General features: G+C 34.9%; 1 pseudogene across 1 annotated transcript; it reads right to left on the bottom strand.

Annotated features, from left to right (window-relative positions):
* Positions 1–11,975: 11,975 nt before the first annotated feature.
* LOC145050658 (putative disease resistance protein At3g15700) lies at positions 11,976–15,079 on the bottom strand (annotated as a pseudogene). The gene is made up of 3 exons (XR_013683427.1): positions 15,012–15,079; positions 12,727–14,160; positions 11,976–12,448 (listed from the first exon to the last, which is right to left on the bottom strand). The product of XR_013683427.1 is annotated as a putative disease resistance protein At3g15700 (transcript).
* Between the last annotated feature and the right edge of the window lie 950 nt (positions 15,080–16,029).

The following is a 16,029-nucleotide window of genomic DNA, read 5'->3' as shown; positions in this document are numbered from 1 at the left end:
GCCAGTGGGAGTATAGTAAGCTTTCTAGTTTTATATGTCGATGACATATTACTCATAGGAAACGACATCCCGACTTTGCAGGAGGTTAAGTCCTGGCTCGGGAAGTGCTTCGCTATGAAGGACCTCGGAGAAGCTTCTCTCATTTTGGGAATAAGGATAGTAAGAGAAAGAAGTAAGAGACTAATTGGACTTAGTCAGAACACTTACTTAGAGAAAGTACTAAAACGTTTTAGTATGGAAAACTCGAAGAAGGGAGAATTAACAATACAAAGAAATGCCAAATTGAGTAAGACTCAAAGTCCGAGTACCGAAGCTGAGATAGCTGAAATGAGCCGAGTTCCATACGCTTCCGCAGTTGGCTCAATCATGTACGCTATGACTTGTACTCGCCCTGATGTAGCCTTTGCTTTGAGCATGGTTAGTAGATATCAAGGGAACCCTGCCAGAGCACATTGGATTGCTGTGAAGAATATCCTTAAGTACCTTCGGAGGACGAAGGAATGGTTTTTAGTCCTCGGAGGGAGTGATGACTTGAAGGTGCGAGGGTACAGTGAGACCAACTTCCAAACCGATAGGGACAACTATCGTTCGCAATCGGGCTGGGTCTTTACCCTAAATGGAGGAGCAGTGACTTGGAAGAGTTCCAAACAAGAAACAGTAGCTGATTCAACATGCGAATCAGAGTACATAGCAGCGAGCGAAGCGTCGAAGGAGGCAATATGGATGAAGAACTTCATTGGTGACCTTGGAGTTGTACCCGCCATAAAGGAGCCCATGGAGATTTTCTGTGATAATGAAGGAGCGGTTGCCTTGACCAAGGAACCAAGGGATCATGGTAGATCTCGACATATCGACAGAAAATATCACTTCATCAGACATCGTGTAGAAGAAGGACAACTCGTAGTGAAGAGGATATCATCAGAAGATAACCCAACAGATCTGCTTACGAAGGGACTGAGTAGGGTTAAGCACTTGCAACATGCTAGGAGTATTGGGCTGAAGGATGGTATTAGCATAGATTAGATAGTTTTAGAAACGTGTAATAGATAAATGTAATTGACATTTGATGATTAAATAAAGGAGTTTTATTTATAAGTAAAGCTACTGTCATATGTTAATTGTTTAACTATTGTTTCAATTTTTGCATGTTTTGACTTCCAGAATAATTGAGTTTATTAGGAATAATCGAATTATTCAAATTGTCCACAATCGTTCATGTGTTGGAAGTAGATACGAATGAAGATTGTCATGAATTGGTGCGTAGATTGTCTAAATGGTATTAGACATAGCAAAGGGTTGCTGCGACGTTCATGAGTGCTTATGAACTGGTTTCGAGCATTAGAATAAACCCGCGCTTGCTGGAATCACCGTATGGAATATGATATATAAGAGGTGATCGCAAGACGATAATATCATATAGTCTTAAAACCTAGATATATGGTTTATTATTTGCTAATTGATTGTACATTGATAATGCGAAAACGCATTGGTAACTCAATGTTATAAAACGCATTGTTGTGTATAGTTGATTATTGAATAAGTAAATGCATATAAGTTGAAGTTTATCTGTAAATTTTATCCTAAGAGGGTAGAAGAGATATCTCGGCCGCTCGATGATTTGATTTGACTTATGTGCCGGGCCCGGTCAGAATTAAATTGATGTGTTCGATTAAGTTCTATGTCAAATAAATCGGAGATCGAGAAACCTAAATGCTTGACTAATCATTCCATAGAATTGTCAGCATGATATCTAACAGAGGACTGTACGATCCCTTATCTAGAGGACAGGTTACTGATAAGATCAGAGTTTGACAGCGTCTTTGAGAGCTACGATTGCTAATCGGGTTGCACGTTACATTTGTGGTTACTAGACTTATCCAAGTGGGAGACTGTTGGATTAGTGTCTAAGCCCGTAACTATATTTGGTAAGTACTTGACCCGGTTGTGCATGGTCCTTTTGGGTTGCCTTCACCAAAGCAACTTGACTGGAGAAATTAAATAGAGAGAGAGGTTATTGTGATTTATTAATATGTTATAAGAATAATATATTAAAGGAAAAATCATATTTGTTTAATTAATATTGGTCAATAATTAATTAGGAATTAATTTTGTGATCAAGTGTAATTAATTAAACTAGAGGGGCTGGATTGTAATTATAAGATAGTTGCAAGATAGGGCAATATTTATCCTTGTTAAAGGATGGACGAATTCAAGGATAAGGATATCCTTAAAATCGTCCAAGGATAAGTAGATAAGGGTTTTTCAAGGCTTATCTTGTGGTTGCTTGGTGGGCAAGCAACTGGATAAGGATAAGGACTGAAACCCTAATCTAAACCCTATATAAAGACCCCTAGGCCTTTAGAATTCGTGAACATGCTCCTAAGAGGTACCAAGGACGAATTCCATCTCCTCCCTCCTTTATCTTAAGCCTCTCCAATTGCTTGTGGTGTTTGTGAGCCATTAGAGGCACTACACTTGTGGTGCTTGCTTTCAAGACTTAGGATTTGAAGATTTAAGTTGTTATTGCATTATAACAACAAGAGGTATGTAATCCAATCTTGTATGTTAATTTCGAAAATAGCAATGCACATTAGGGTTTTATTCATGTGTTCATAAGGTTGTGTATCTAATAGTGAAAACATAGATCCAAACTAGGGTTGCATGCACACTTAGGATTGTTTGTATAAAACCCATCAGTTATCACTTTCAAATGACCATGGACGTACTCCATCAAGGAATTTCATTCCTAATACCATGCTATAGTCGTCCATCTGTACGACTACTATGTCAATGTTGCCTTCCCATTCCGTGATTTTCATGGGTATTCTCCATGAAACTCCTAGGATAGGATTGGATGGAGAATTGACAACTTTCAACTGGACTTCTTCTTTCATGTAGTGGATTCCCAATCTCTTTGCTTCGTTTTCATAAAGGAAGTTATGAGTTGCACCTGAATCTATTAGCGCCTTGGTATTTCTTCCATTTACCTTGGCTACGAATAGCATGAGACTTCCTACCTTAGAACCACTCCCTTTTGATTCCTTTGTCTCGTCTTTTTCTATAGAGTTCAGAAGTCGCATGGAACTCATGTGAGTTTCTTCTTCTTCTTCTTCTTCTTCTTCTTGCAACACCATTGCATAAAAGGTCTTCTTTTTCAGACAATCTTGGATCAAATGAGGACCATCACAAAGGTAACACTTGATCCTCTTCCATTATTCTTTTCGATATCTTCATTTGATTTCCTTTCCTTTCGTATTCGAAGGTTGGGGTATGTCTTCTTTTGGTTGTGGTTCAGTTGTAGATTGATCTCCCCCACTATTTCTCTTAGTCGTGGTTTCTCTCCAAAACTCCATTAGATCTTCTGCTATGGCAATAGCTTCGTCAATGTCTTTGACATTTCTCCTCTTGAGCTCGGTGTAGGCCCAAGATTGTAGTCCATCCATGAAATAGAAAAGTTTTTCCTTCTCCTGCATGTCGGGTAACTCTAGCATTAAGCTTGTGAACTTGACTATATAGTCTCGGATGGGTCCAATATGCTTCAGCCCACGTAGTTTCTTCATTGCTATGTCTACGACATTATGTGGGTAGAATTGTCTCTTAAGTTGCCTCTTGAACTCCTCCCAGGTGTCTATTGTGTATAAGCCTTTTTCAATGTCTCCATGCTTCCTTCTCCACCATAGAGCTGCACTTTCACATAGGTAAAGGACTGCCGTATCGACCTTCATCTTGTCTTCCTTTACTTAAATAGCATTGAAGTAACATTCCATCGACCAAAAGAATTCTTCAAGTTCTTTAGGGTCGCGTTTTCCTCCATACTTCAATGGTTTGGGTGTTTCCATGTGCGCCAACTTACTTGTAACAGCTCCTCTAGCGATTGTTGCCTTGCACAAGTTTACTTCGGCTTCTAGTGTAGCTACCTTCTCACGGAACTCATTCCACAAGGTGTTGATAAGTCCACGGACTTCTTCCTTGATGAGACCGATGGTCTCCTTCAATCCATCACTCGTGTCACTTATCCCTGCAACGAACTAATCGACGGGATCCTTCCACTCAAGGATCTTACCGACACTAATCTCCACCTTTGTAAGCTTGTTTTCAAAGCTTGCCAAAGGGTCAACAGATTGGTCCCTCCTCCTAGACTTCCTTCCTTTCTCTCCAGTGACAGGGAGAATGTTGGTTATTTCACTACTTCCTCTTTCCATGACTATGATCTCTTGCTTGTACGAACCTGACTTTGATACCACTTGTCACGGGATGACTCAGTCACCGTGTGCCACTTAGTGTTTCTTCGACTAAGTCAGGCCTAGAGCACTTCCTCACGATGTACTAACGACTAGGATAACAAGAGATGCGATAAGGAATGCTACGGAGTAAGAAAGAAAGCTTCTATTATAGACTCGACTACTTTACAAGGCAACTTCTCAATTGTTTGGGCAAATGAGCCCTTCTCCTTATTTATAGGAACCTTACACCTCCTCAAGGGAAGTTTCTAGGTTCAGGACATTCCCGAGTATTCTAGATCATTCTTACAAGATCTTATTCTACATACAAAATTCTATAAGGTTCTATACTACTCTTTTGTATCCTAGAGGGTTCTACGATGGTCTAGGATCTTCGTATCGTTCTAGCTTCCTCTAGTGCTCTCTTGGTTATTCCGAATCGTTCCATCATGTTCCACGGACACCTATAATTTTCTAGCGTCTTCCGAGGTCTCGTAGAGCATTCTTGATCTCTACGGAGACTTCTCGAGGATACTTGATCGTTCCGGAGTTCTCTAGACGGACGTGGAATTTTCCAAAAACTCGGTCTGTGACACTCTGCTCCAAAAACTTTAGAAGATTCTTTGAATTTAATGAAGAATTTGAAAAGGAAAAGGGTTGGTGGGACATACTCTCTAAATTAAAAACTATGAACCCGTTTCAAGATGTAAAATACGATAATTTTTTTATCTTTTCCAAAATTCTTGATAACAATAAATTATTTTAATGTCGAAATTTTTTGAACTTATAAGTTTTTGATTGTAGATAACAAAGATTTTAGCTATCATGCTGTTAGAAGTCGTGCAACGAAGTTTAATTGCTTGACATTCAGGTATAAAAACATTTTTATAGTCCATTTTCTTCTTTGTAAAAATGACCTAAATGATTAATTAAGTAATGAAAATATTTCCGATCTCATCTTACTCCACCTTTCTTGATTTCCGATTGGGAAAGACCCACAAATTTCGATTGAAAGTGATTCAAAGAAAATATGACTTGGATTGAGAGGATTACCAATCATCGATGTCTCATTTCCATGTTATTTGTTCATGGTGGATATCCTCTTACCTAATCATCTTTTCTAGAGCTGACAATGAGTCGACTTGGGTTGGGTTCGTGTTCAACCTATTTGTTAATTGGGTTGAAGATTCTAAACCAACCCAACCTATTTATTTAAATGAGTTGATATTTCCAACCCAACCCAACCTCTGAGATAAATGGGTTGTCACCGGGTTGATGTGTTTATGTACTTTCCAACCCAACCTATTAAATAAATGAGTTAAAATTGGGTTGGCCCATTTAAAATAAAAATAAATATATAAATTAACTAAAGATTACACCACTTAAATTAGTTATAGACGTAAAAAAATCTCAAAGTATGACAAAAGCATAATCTCAATTTACATATACAAAGAACTTGTTCAAATAACATTAAATATATGTAATTTCTAAGTGATTTTGGAGAGTGACTAGTATTGTCAGTGCCAAGAAAAAAGATAGGAATTAGGATTCCATTTTTTTAAAACATAAATAATAATACACACATTGCAATATATAAACTAATACTAAGATTAATACATGATAATATATAAATAATTATTGCCAACTCTAATCTTCTCCTTCACTATGTGTGCTACCGAATCTCCTTTTCCTCATATCAGATTCAAGAAATCCCTAAGAGAGACAGCTAGCCGGACTACAACCCATCATCTTTATCCTACTTTCTATATATCCACCGAAAGTCGTCGATCTGCATATTCGTCGATCGTTGATCAAGGTCATAGGTGTAGTTGGTGATGGAGGACGGACATGAGAGTATTGAATAAGAAGGGGGAGAGTCCACGTTTTAAGGTTCATCTGGTGACCTGGTTTCAGGGAGGGTAGAAGGAATATGGGGAAGGGAAGGGCGTCGGAGGTGTTTTGCAGTGGCCAGAGATATCGTCGGAGTATTGGAGTTGGGGGGTGGTGATGGTGGATCCGAAGAAGAAGAAGAAGGGGGGAGAGACACGAGTTATCAATGTCCTTACGGTTTAACGTCCATTTGCTTTTTAAAAACCAATAATAATTACTTTTGATAATAAACAAACCAATAAATAATAACTAAATTAAAAAGAAAATAATAAGGGCAAAATGGTCATTTTATGTTCGTATAAATGTAGTGTGTGTATTTGTCATCTCCATGAGGACGATTCGTGCAATTTACTTTATATTTAATAACTGTTTCGTTTAATAATAATTAAAAAAAAATTAAGAAAAATAATAATAAGAGCAAAATAATCTTTTTTTAATAAGTGTAATAGTGACCAAAAATGCAACAAAACTAAATGGTAATGATGAATTGAGTTAAAAAAAATTAGGAACTAAACACATAAAATACCTAAACTATAGGAACCATCCGTGTAATTTATTCTTTGTACATTGACCTTTATTATGGGTGTTCATTTGGATGGATCGGTTCAATCTGATTTAATAAGTAAATCAAAATTGATTTCGTTTTTCAAATCATGGATTCGAATTATCCAAACTAAATTCAAATCCGATCCGATCCAACCAAATTATAACTTTGTTGGATCGGTTTTTATAATTCGGTTTTCAAAAAAAGAAACATTTTAAAACCACATATAATTAGAATATCCAACTTTATTGAAGAAACAAAAACAAATTATTTTAGTTGTAGTTTATATAAACAACCACTAAGAAAGTATATTGTAGTTTAATATTTTATAAATATTTTTTTTGAGAAAATTCATGATAATACTTTTTATTAAATGAAACTTTTTGAATCTATTTGAAAAAATAAATTATTAAATTAATAAATAACTATAAATATATATTAAAAATAAATAAATAATAAAATTTTCTTCGGTTTTTGTTTTATAAACCAAAACAAATGAGAAATCTAAAATAATAAAAACAATCCAAAATCTAAATATTCAAACCAAATAGTTCAATCAAAACAGTTTAATTAGACAATTCATTTTATCTAAATAGTGAACAACCCTAAATTTTAGTAATTTTTATATAGGCTAAAGCGGCATGTGAAAGAGAAGATACTGAAAAATTTGATTACCTAACTGAGAAGGTAATAATTGCAAAATATACTATTTAATAAATTGTTTGTGTTTATTTTTTTTTTTATTTTTTATTTTTGTATGGAGACAAAATGAAGAGAAATGGTAAGACTTAGCGGAGTGGAGCTCGCCACCGGCCTCGCTAGGCTCGCTAGCAATCTTTAAACACCCCCTACCACTCGTTAGGGGGTTGCTAACAGACACTCGTCAGGTGTTTGGCGAGAAGAGAGAGAAACAAAGAAGCACTGTGATTGGTCGCATCTCGTCGGGTCACGGTTGTACAAACCTCAGGTTCCACAAATGAAAAAAAATGTTAAAAACATATCAACAGCCAAACCTGCAATTTAACCATTGAGAAAATGAGATTAAATCAGTGGACACTAGAATTGAGATTTAGGGTTTGCTTGATGTAGAGAGATGATCGATCTTTGGAGTGGAGGCCGAGGTTCGAATTTATAATGTCTGATTTATAAAATTTTGTTCGAAATTTATAATAATAATAATAACAGTAATAATATTAATATTGAAATATAAAAAATATTTAAAAACCGATTTTATATAGAAGTTCGAATTTATAATGTCGTTCGAATGTTAAAATTTCGTACGAAATTTATAATAATAATAATAAAATATAATAATAATAATAATAATAATAATAATTAAAAAAGAATTAAAAACAAAAAAACAAAAAAGGAAAAAAAAACAGAAAAAAAAAACAAAAAAATATGTCCAAATCAAATATCAAAATTTTGATTTGATTGATTTTAAAGGGGGTAAATATAGCTAAAAGGATACTTATAGCACAACACTTAATAAAAAACTGATTCAAGATTGGACAAGGATGAAGAAGTTGTGATGACTCGATTTTTTTGTCCAGATTTTTTTGTAACCAAAGAGGACCACTAATCATTAATTGTACTTTTGATAATTTGAATAGGAGTTCTAATCTTGTTCATGAAAGTTTGTTTGTTTTTTTTTTTCTTATTTTTATTTTTTATTATGTTAAAGAAAGCATTTACTCGAATATTTGTTATCGTGAATACTCTTTTTTGTAAAGTCAGAAAGGAAAAAATTATGACCATCATTAATCGATGCCGATAACACCCTGCAACAGAACAAATAATCAAGAAATAAATTACAAATATCATACCATTATTTTCACATAAACTTATCAACAGATAAATTTTTTAATCATAACGAGCAATGCCAATGACCTATGATCCCTAGGTTGATTAAAGGCCGAGTTCACAAATATAAAGGGATTTTGGAATGATTTCTTAAAAAATACTAGCTAACAACGTAAAAAGAGGTTGTGTTGGAAATTTGATTAGTAAAAAGATGTTATTATAGGCATACATCACTTGCCAAAAAAACCAAACATAGATACACACACTCAAATCCTCATATATGGAAGATACAATTAAGGGTGTCAAAAAAACCCGAACCCGATTAACTCGATCAGACCCTAACCCGAATAAGGCATTTCGAGTCGGGTTTAATAAGGTCAAAATTCGTAATCGGGTTACTCGGGTTAACCCGACAAACCCGGACTATAGTTAGGGTCGGGTTTAGGGTTGATTTTTTATTATAAAAGTCGGGTTTCGGGTTAATCCGAATAAAAGTATATTACAATATTTATGTATTTCATTCCACCTCACGTCTTGTATTTTTGTACATTATGTGACCTAAAAAAAGGAAAATAAGATGTAATAGAATGGTAGAACTAAATATTACTTTGTACAATTGGAAATTAATACGTAGCATAGTAAAATAATATGCAATAGTAGTTTACGTGGCCTAAAATAAAATATACATAGCCTCATATCAAATGCATAATGATTTTTACTTGTATAGTACAAACAAGAAAAAATAAACCATAAGCATTCAAAGTCATTTGGATTGAACAATTCCTGATTTAGGCTTATGAAAATAAACCTTATTATAAATATGACACAATATTTCTATCTAACATTATAACCCAATTAACCCGACTCTATAAACCCGAAACCCGAATAACCCGAACCCGTACCTTAATAGGGTCGGATTCCGGATGAAATTATTTTTATAAAAACCCGACCCGTTTAACCCGAAACCCGATCGGGTTGACGTGATTAACAACCCTAGGTACAATAAGCATTTTGGGGTGTATATATACAATTTCTCTTGTTAAAATCTATATTTAAAGGAAAATTTTATCATTTACCCGGATAAGGACAAAAAATCCAATTTTACATGTATTGAAAAAGATTTTTTTTTTTTGGTGCTTTCTAGGGGTACGAACATGGTATTTACTTGCTAAAATGAAACTTTTATCCATGGCGGCTACCCAACCACCTTCATCGGACTCCATAGATTCCCGAGATGGCCTAAACATAACCGATTTGCACTTGATTTTCTGTGACTACGGGGAGAAGATTTTGTCATTTCGAGTTTGGAGGTATGAAATATGCAGCACAACAGATTTAAGTGGACTCCATAAGTGGATCGTATCATGCAGCAGATGAGATGGGATGAGACTTTGTCATTTCGAGTTTGGAGGTATGGAATATGCAGCACAGGTTGGAGCATAATGATAAAGAAAACTCATGATACGGTTGTCTTGGTGGTTGTGTTTGGGATGTTGGTGATAATCCACTTGATTATTAGAAAGTGATTCTGATGGTTGTGTTTGGGATGTCATGGAAGTTGTTATATTGTTATTTAAATATGGTTGTAATGGTAATCTTATGTTGTTGAATACATGTGTAAGCGCATGCAATTTTGTATAAATCACAATATTTAAGTTAATAGAAATGTAGACATGAGTTAATCATTCAGTTTTGGCATCTGAATCATTCAGTTGGTTACTAGCTTTAATAGGTTAATGTTAATGGTATCGACTTATGTTTTGATATGGTTTTATTTTTGGTACATTGAAAGATAGTAGTATATGTTTTATTTTGGAAAGTACATTGTTATATGTGGTGATTATTATACATTTATATTATGAAAATAAAGCACACTACTATATTGTCAATAAAGTACATTGATATATATAGACATTAACCGGACTTGGATATATATGGCCATTCACAGTTAAGGTAACTAAATGTTCTCTTTCAGAAAAGGTAACTAAATGTTTAGCGACGTTTTTTTTATTGTCATTGAGCACATGCTTCCACTTAAAGGAATGGGACAATTTAAAACTGTAGGTAACATGGACCACATGTTCCCTTATAAGGTAACTAACTTAGTAAGGACCACTTAGACTTACACTAATGGGTAACATACACCACAATACCATGCACACCCATTACTTACATAAAATCTTAACATCATACATACCAATAACATTAAAATGTTTGTTGGACAACCAAATGTAATACATAACATCAAACATCCAAACATAATTCCAAACATAACAAGTACATCCAAACATAAATCCAGATACAACTAGTACATAATAACATAAAATCAAAGTCATATCCTAGTCAATTTTCATTGGATTTTTACCACTATTTCCTTCTCCATTCTTACCCTCAACCCTTTTAGCTATTTTTTTCTTGATAATTCTTTCAATTTTTTTTCCTTTTACATGTACCCTCTTTCCTTTTATCTTCTGTTATTGCATCTTCAGTTGGTTTTGTTCCACTGTTTCGTTCCCCATCCTTACCATCTTCCGTATATGTTCTTTTCCTTTTCTTTACCTTGAGTTTTATGTGACTTTCAACTTAAGGACATGTTTCCTTGCTCTAGTCCCTCAAAACATATGTAGAACTTGATAAAATGTCTTTCCATCCGACATACAATTGACATTCATTTTGACTTTCGATCTTGGATTTGATCATCTTATCTCCTCAACATATGACCAGAGATTTGCTCTCTCCATTAGTTCCTTCAATTAGTAGAATTGCATGCTTATTTGCATACTTCTCCATTAGTTCCTTCAATTAGTAGAACTGCATGCTTATTTGCTCTTATATATTGTCCCATACTCACATGAATACCAAATTTATGTTTAACCTCTTCACTCATATGAAACCAAAATTACTTGATTTTTTTCTAGCATATAATTTTGGTGTTTGTACTACATTTTAGAATATATATATATATATATATATATATATATATATATATATATATATATATATATTTGTTAAATATTGAATCAATTATATCCTAGGAAGACAACATATCAATGCTGTGATTTTTATGTTTCAACATTTTTTTTTGAATCTGTCCTGCTTTTTAGAATATTCATAACTCACTCATATGAAAACGAAATTACTCGATTTTTTTACAACATGTAATTTAATAACATGTAATTTAATGTTTGTACTTTATACATCATTTTAGAATGTACAAAATCATATTTTTGTTAAATATTAGATCATTTACATGTTAGGAAGACGGATCATCTATATGCCCTAAAAGTCAGTATATCATTTATAACATATAACTAGTTCTATTTGAAAAAAAAAAAAAAAAAAAACAGGACCGGGACCGGCACGCCACCGTCAGTTTGGCTCCCGGTTCCTATAGTATAGCAAATCCAATTACAATTCCGAACCGGTCCAGTTCTAAAGCTCATTCCTAAATGATACTAGATGTTATTTAAACCAAAAGGATTCAAGGCGCATTTTTTTCCTATCAAACAATATGCAAAGAGTATAAAGACAATATTACCCTGCAAACAAGATAAAACAATTCTAGTCATTCTTCTGCAAACACTCGAATCAAACTAACAAAGTCATTATCCTAAATTGCAGATTATTAATGCAAATGCAACCAAACTACAACTGATTTCTCTCAGCTTCAAAACTTCCAAGAAAGAATGTAGAAGTAGCAGTAGTAGTAACATTACACAAGTCCCATGACATAGAAAAGCCTTGCAAGTTTTTAAAAGAGGTTTTTCTTTTTATGTGTGTTTTTTTTTCTCCCTTTAAAAAAACTCAAACATGGTAACCAGTGATTGTGAAACCCCTTCCAACAATCTCACCAGCACAAAACCATGCAAAACATTCAATCCCAAACAAAGCAGCAATTCCAACTTGTTCCACATGCAAATCTTGTTCGTTCTTCCATAGATTCTTCACATGATCAACCTCTTTCCAGAATGACCCGTTTCGGTTAGGGAGGCTGTAGAAATAACAACCAACTTTCATTTAGCCCAAATATGTACAAGTATTATTCTCAAACTTGAAAGAAGTCTTTTACTTGAAAGTGAAACAAATGATATATGAAAGTGAGACTTTTAGAGTTAAACTGAGCAATTGTTTGGACAGCTCATTGCATTGAGTTTCAGTTATATTTTAGATTCACATCTCAAGTAAATGGCCAACTCCATCAAAATCACTTCACTAAAAGATTTTATATAGTAAAAAGAGAAAAAGAAAACGGTAGAAAAAATCACTCACCAAGCAAAAAGCAAAGCTCTTTGACACCTGGGTTGTTGTGATTTGCAGTTTATCTATGGCTATGCTTCATGTCTGGGTTTCTATTATTGTTTCAGCTCGTTTCTCATAGAAATCAGGGGAATCGTCTTTTCTTCTGTCTTTTGTTTCCTCCCGTTTCTCTCAAATTTGGACCAAAATTGGGGCAGCATCAAAATCAAGTTGCCATGAAATGTGAAACAAAAGCAGACCTGGTGTCAGCTGCATCCCACTCCAATCTGTTCCACCACTCTCTGTCACCATACACTGTCGGCAGTGTCGAATTACCAGAAACCTTCAGTGGTAGCTTTCTCAGTTTCGGGCAATTGATCACAGCAATACTTTGCAGACAAGGGAAATCAATCGCCTGATGCGTAATATCAGTTAACGATGGTAAGTCTCTTATAGATATAGCACGAAGGCATGGGAACACTACACCTTCATCTGCATGTATCTGTTGATCCCTACTTATAACCTGTTCGATTTCTTTGCAGTAAAAAAGATATAGCATTTCAAGCTTCGGAAGCTGAAAGATCCAGGAAATGTTCTTCAATTTATCACAATACCAAATGTTAACAGATCGAAGATTTTGGAGGCTTCCTTTTGTGACAGGGTTCTTCCACACGGTTGTCATTTGGAAAAACCCATTTGAAATCCTTCTTAGACCGCTGTTCCATTTGGAAAAACACTTAGTACCCATATGATGTCATGATTTGTGAGCTTATGATGTCGTTTCTACCAAGCTTTTGGCAGAAGAGTGACCATGCTTCTCTCTCTTTCAAGAATTCAATCTTCATCTTGTTGTCTGCATCCATGTCACTACACACGTCCATTGATCGTGTAGTAAACACAAGGTTACATTTGTTATCCTTGTCAGGAAGAGGAATCCCAAGCTTCAACAGATCGATTCTTTCCCATAAATCGTCCAACAACAGCAAGAATCTCTTCTTCCTCATGACATTGTATATTTTTACAGCTTTTTGTTATTGGGAGTCGTTATCATCCCAAGATAAGCCCAATCTTGCTACAATTGCTTGCTGAATCTTCTCAACTACAAAATCTTTAGATGCCACTGCCCATATCACAAAATCATATTCAAGATCCTGTGTTAGCTCATTGTTTATCCTCTTCAAAAGAGTGGTCTTCCCAACCCCACCCATACCATAGATTCCCAAAGTCGCCACTTCCCGTGCCTTAAGCAATTGGTGAACTCTTTCCAGCATCATATCAAGGCCTATAGTTGGCCCACTGGGTACCACCTCCATGTCAGGTGGAATAAATATAATTCCTCCGTTGACTCCATTCAGATGCAAGTTCTTTTCTTTAAGATCATTGATCATCATAAGCTTCCGCCTCACTGTTTTGCGCAGCTTATATCTTAGACTACAATTGCAATTGCAGCAGCAATTACGCTGAACTCTTAGATGTCAGTCTTTTGCTGCTTCTTTTATGAAAATGTAAGTTTGACTCAATCATGCATACTATTCTTATTGGGAAATTTCTTTGTTGTTTCACTAGAAAAGTATACCATAACTGTCGCATTCAGCAGTGCAACATCTCAAATACTTCCTTATTGGTCAAAGAAGGCAAATTAATTGCCTTTTTCCTGGAATGTAGTGACTCGAATATAGCCCTCTTTGCTGAACTCTTCAATCAATCATTCAGATCCCATTTAGATTTTAGATTTCTTATGGAAGTCAACTACAAAGGAGAGAGGAGACTTCCTTCATAATCAGTCCATGGATAGAGACATTGAAAGTCAGAGAGAGCCAACAACTAGAGCATTATTAAATGGCATATTATGTTTTGTATATTGGTTTAATATAGGTGTGATAACACGATCTACCAAATGTTGTAAATTTATATTTAATTACCAAGACAAATGAACATTTATAAATAAAAGTCATTATGATGCCATAATGGAGGAGAAATTGGAGACCGATTACAAATTTAGATAGATTATTGTATTTTTATGATCCGATAAGATCAGGCCTAAATAAAATATACTCTACCTGTCTTCATGGAAAAACAACCTTTTCTCTTTCAAGACAATCATAATCATCATGAATCGAACATTATCAACACCCAGTCATCGCAGGACCATAACATCACCTCCATACAATGCGGCAGTACTTTGATATCTTATCCCAAACACTAATAAGAAAATCAAAATAGAATGGAATCAATCGAATCGTCAATTTAAACCACAAAATTACAGTTTATAAGAATAAATTCAACTACTGAGAAGAAATATGAATGGATGTGCAAACCTGAGAGGTATTACAGCAATCGCAACGCAGATACATGAAGAATCAGATAAATAATTTTTTTCCTCCATATTATTCTTTCAGAACAAAATCAACGAGACTTCAAAATCCACTCCTTCTAATCTCCCTCGGCAGTCGTCGTCTCCAGTTACAGATTATTTCGCGCTGCGTTGTGTGCGTCACCGGCTGCGTTGTGTGTAATTTTCTGTTCTTCGCTTTTACTTTTTATTTTTCATTTTGAATCCCCCCTAGTATGCCTACATACATATTGACCATTCAGCTTTCAGACAATTACTACTACTACCCCTATGAAAGCACAAGTTTCATTTTTCACCCTAAACTTAGATGTTGATGGTTGACATGTTTTACCAAATTTGTAACTACGGCTGCCTTATTACTTTTTAAGAATTTTCGATTTACATCTATTTTTATTTATTTATTATTTATGTTATTTTACAATCCACACACCAACCACAAAAAGTCAAATTAATACAATAATGTACTTTATATTAAATTTCATTACATATATAGATTAATTTACAACCGCAAGGGAAAAGTACTTTCAATCTTTGTTTATTGTGATTGGTTGTTTTTTTTTGTTTCCTTGCTTTACTTTTTTGTTATTTATTTGGCGCCGTCTGCATAACCAATACGAATGTTATTAGTGTGCCTCTCCACTGCCTGTATAACCAAAACCAATAAGAATGTGATTAGTGTGTCTCTTCACAGCTTCATTCTTTGGAAATATTCTGCGGTCCTTGATCCACTCAGATAGAACCACCGCTTTTTTTTCTACGTCCTTTCAACGTTACCCTTCTCCTTCCACAACCTCTTCTACAGACTTTCACCATCGCCATGATTTTTATCGTTTCAGCCTTTAGTTAGATCTGGACAGAGGTCAACGCTCCACCAATCCACCGCCCCTGAACGCTCCTTGCTTTACCATCTCTCTTCACCTTCTACTCTGCCATCACAGTCTCTCTTTCGAGACGCCTTCCGGTTCCTTCCACCCCTACCTTTT

This window comes from Lactuca serriola, chromosome 5, assembly GCF_051521515.1.
Source record: "Lactuca serriola cultivar US96UC23 chromosome 5, Lser_US96UC23_V15, whole genome shotgun sequence".
Taxonomy (NCBI): Eukaryota; Viridiplantae; Streptophyta; class Magnoliopsida; order Asterales; family Asteraceae; genus Lactuca; species Lactuca serriola.
The sequence above is the reverse complement of the archived record's forward strand: the minus strand, read 5'-3'. Positions and strand labels throughout refer to the sequence as shown.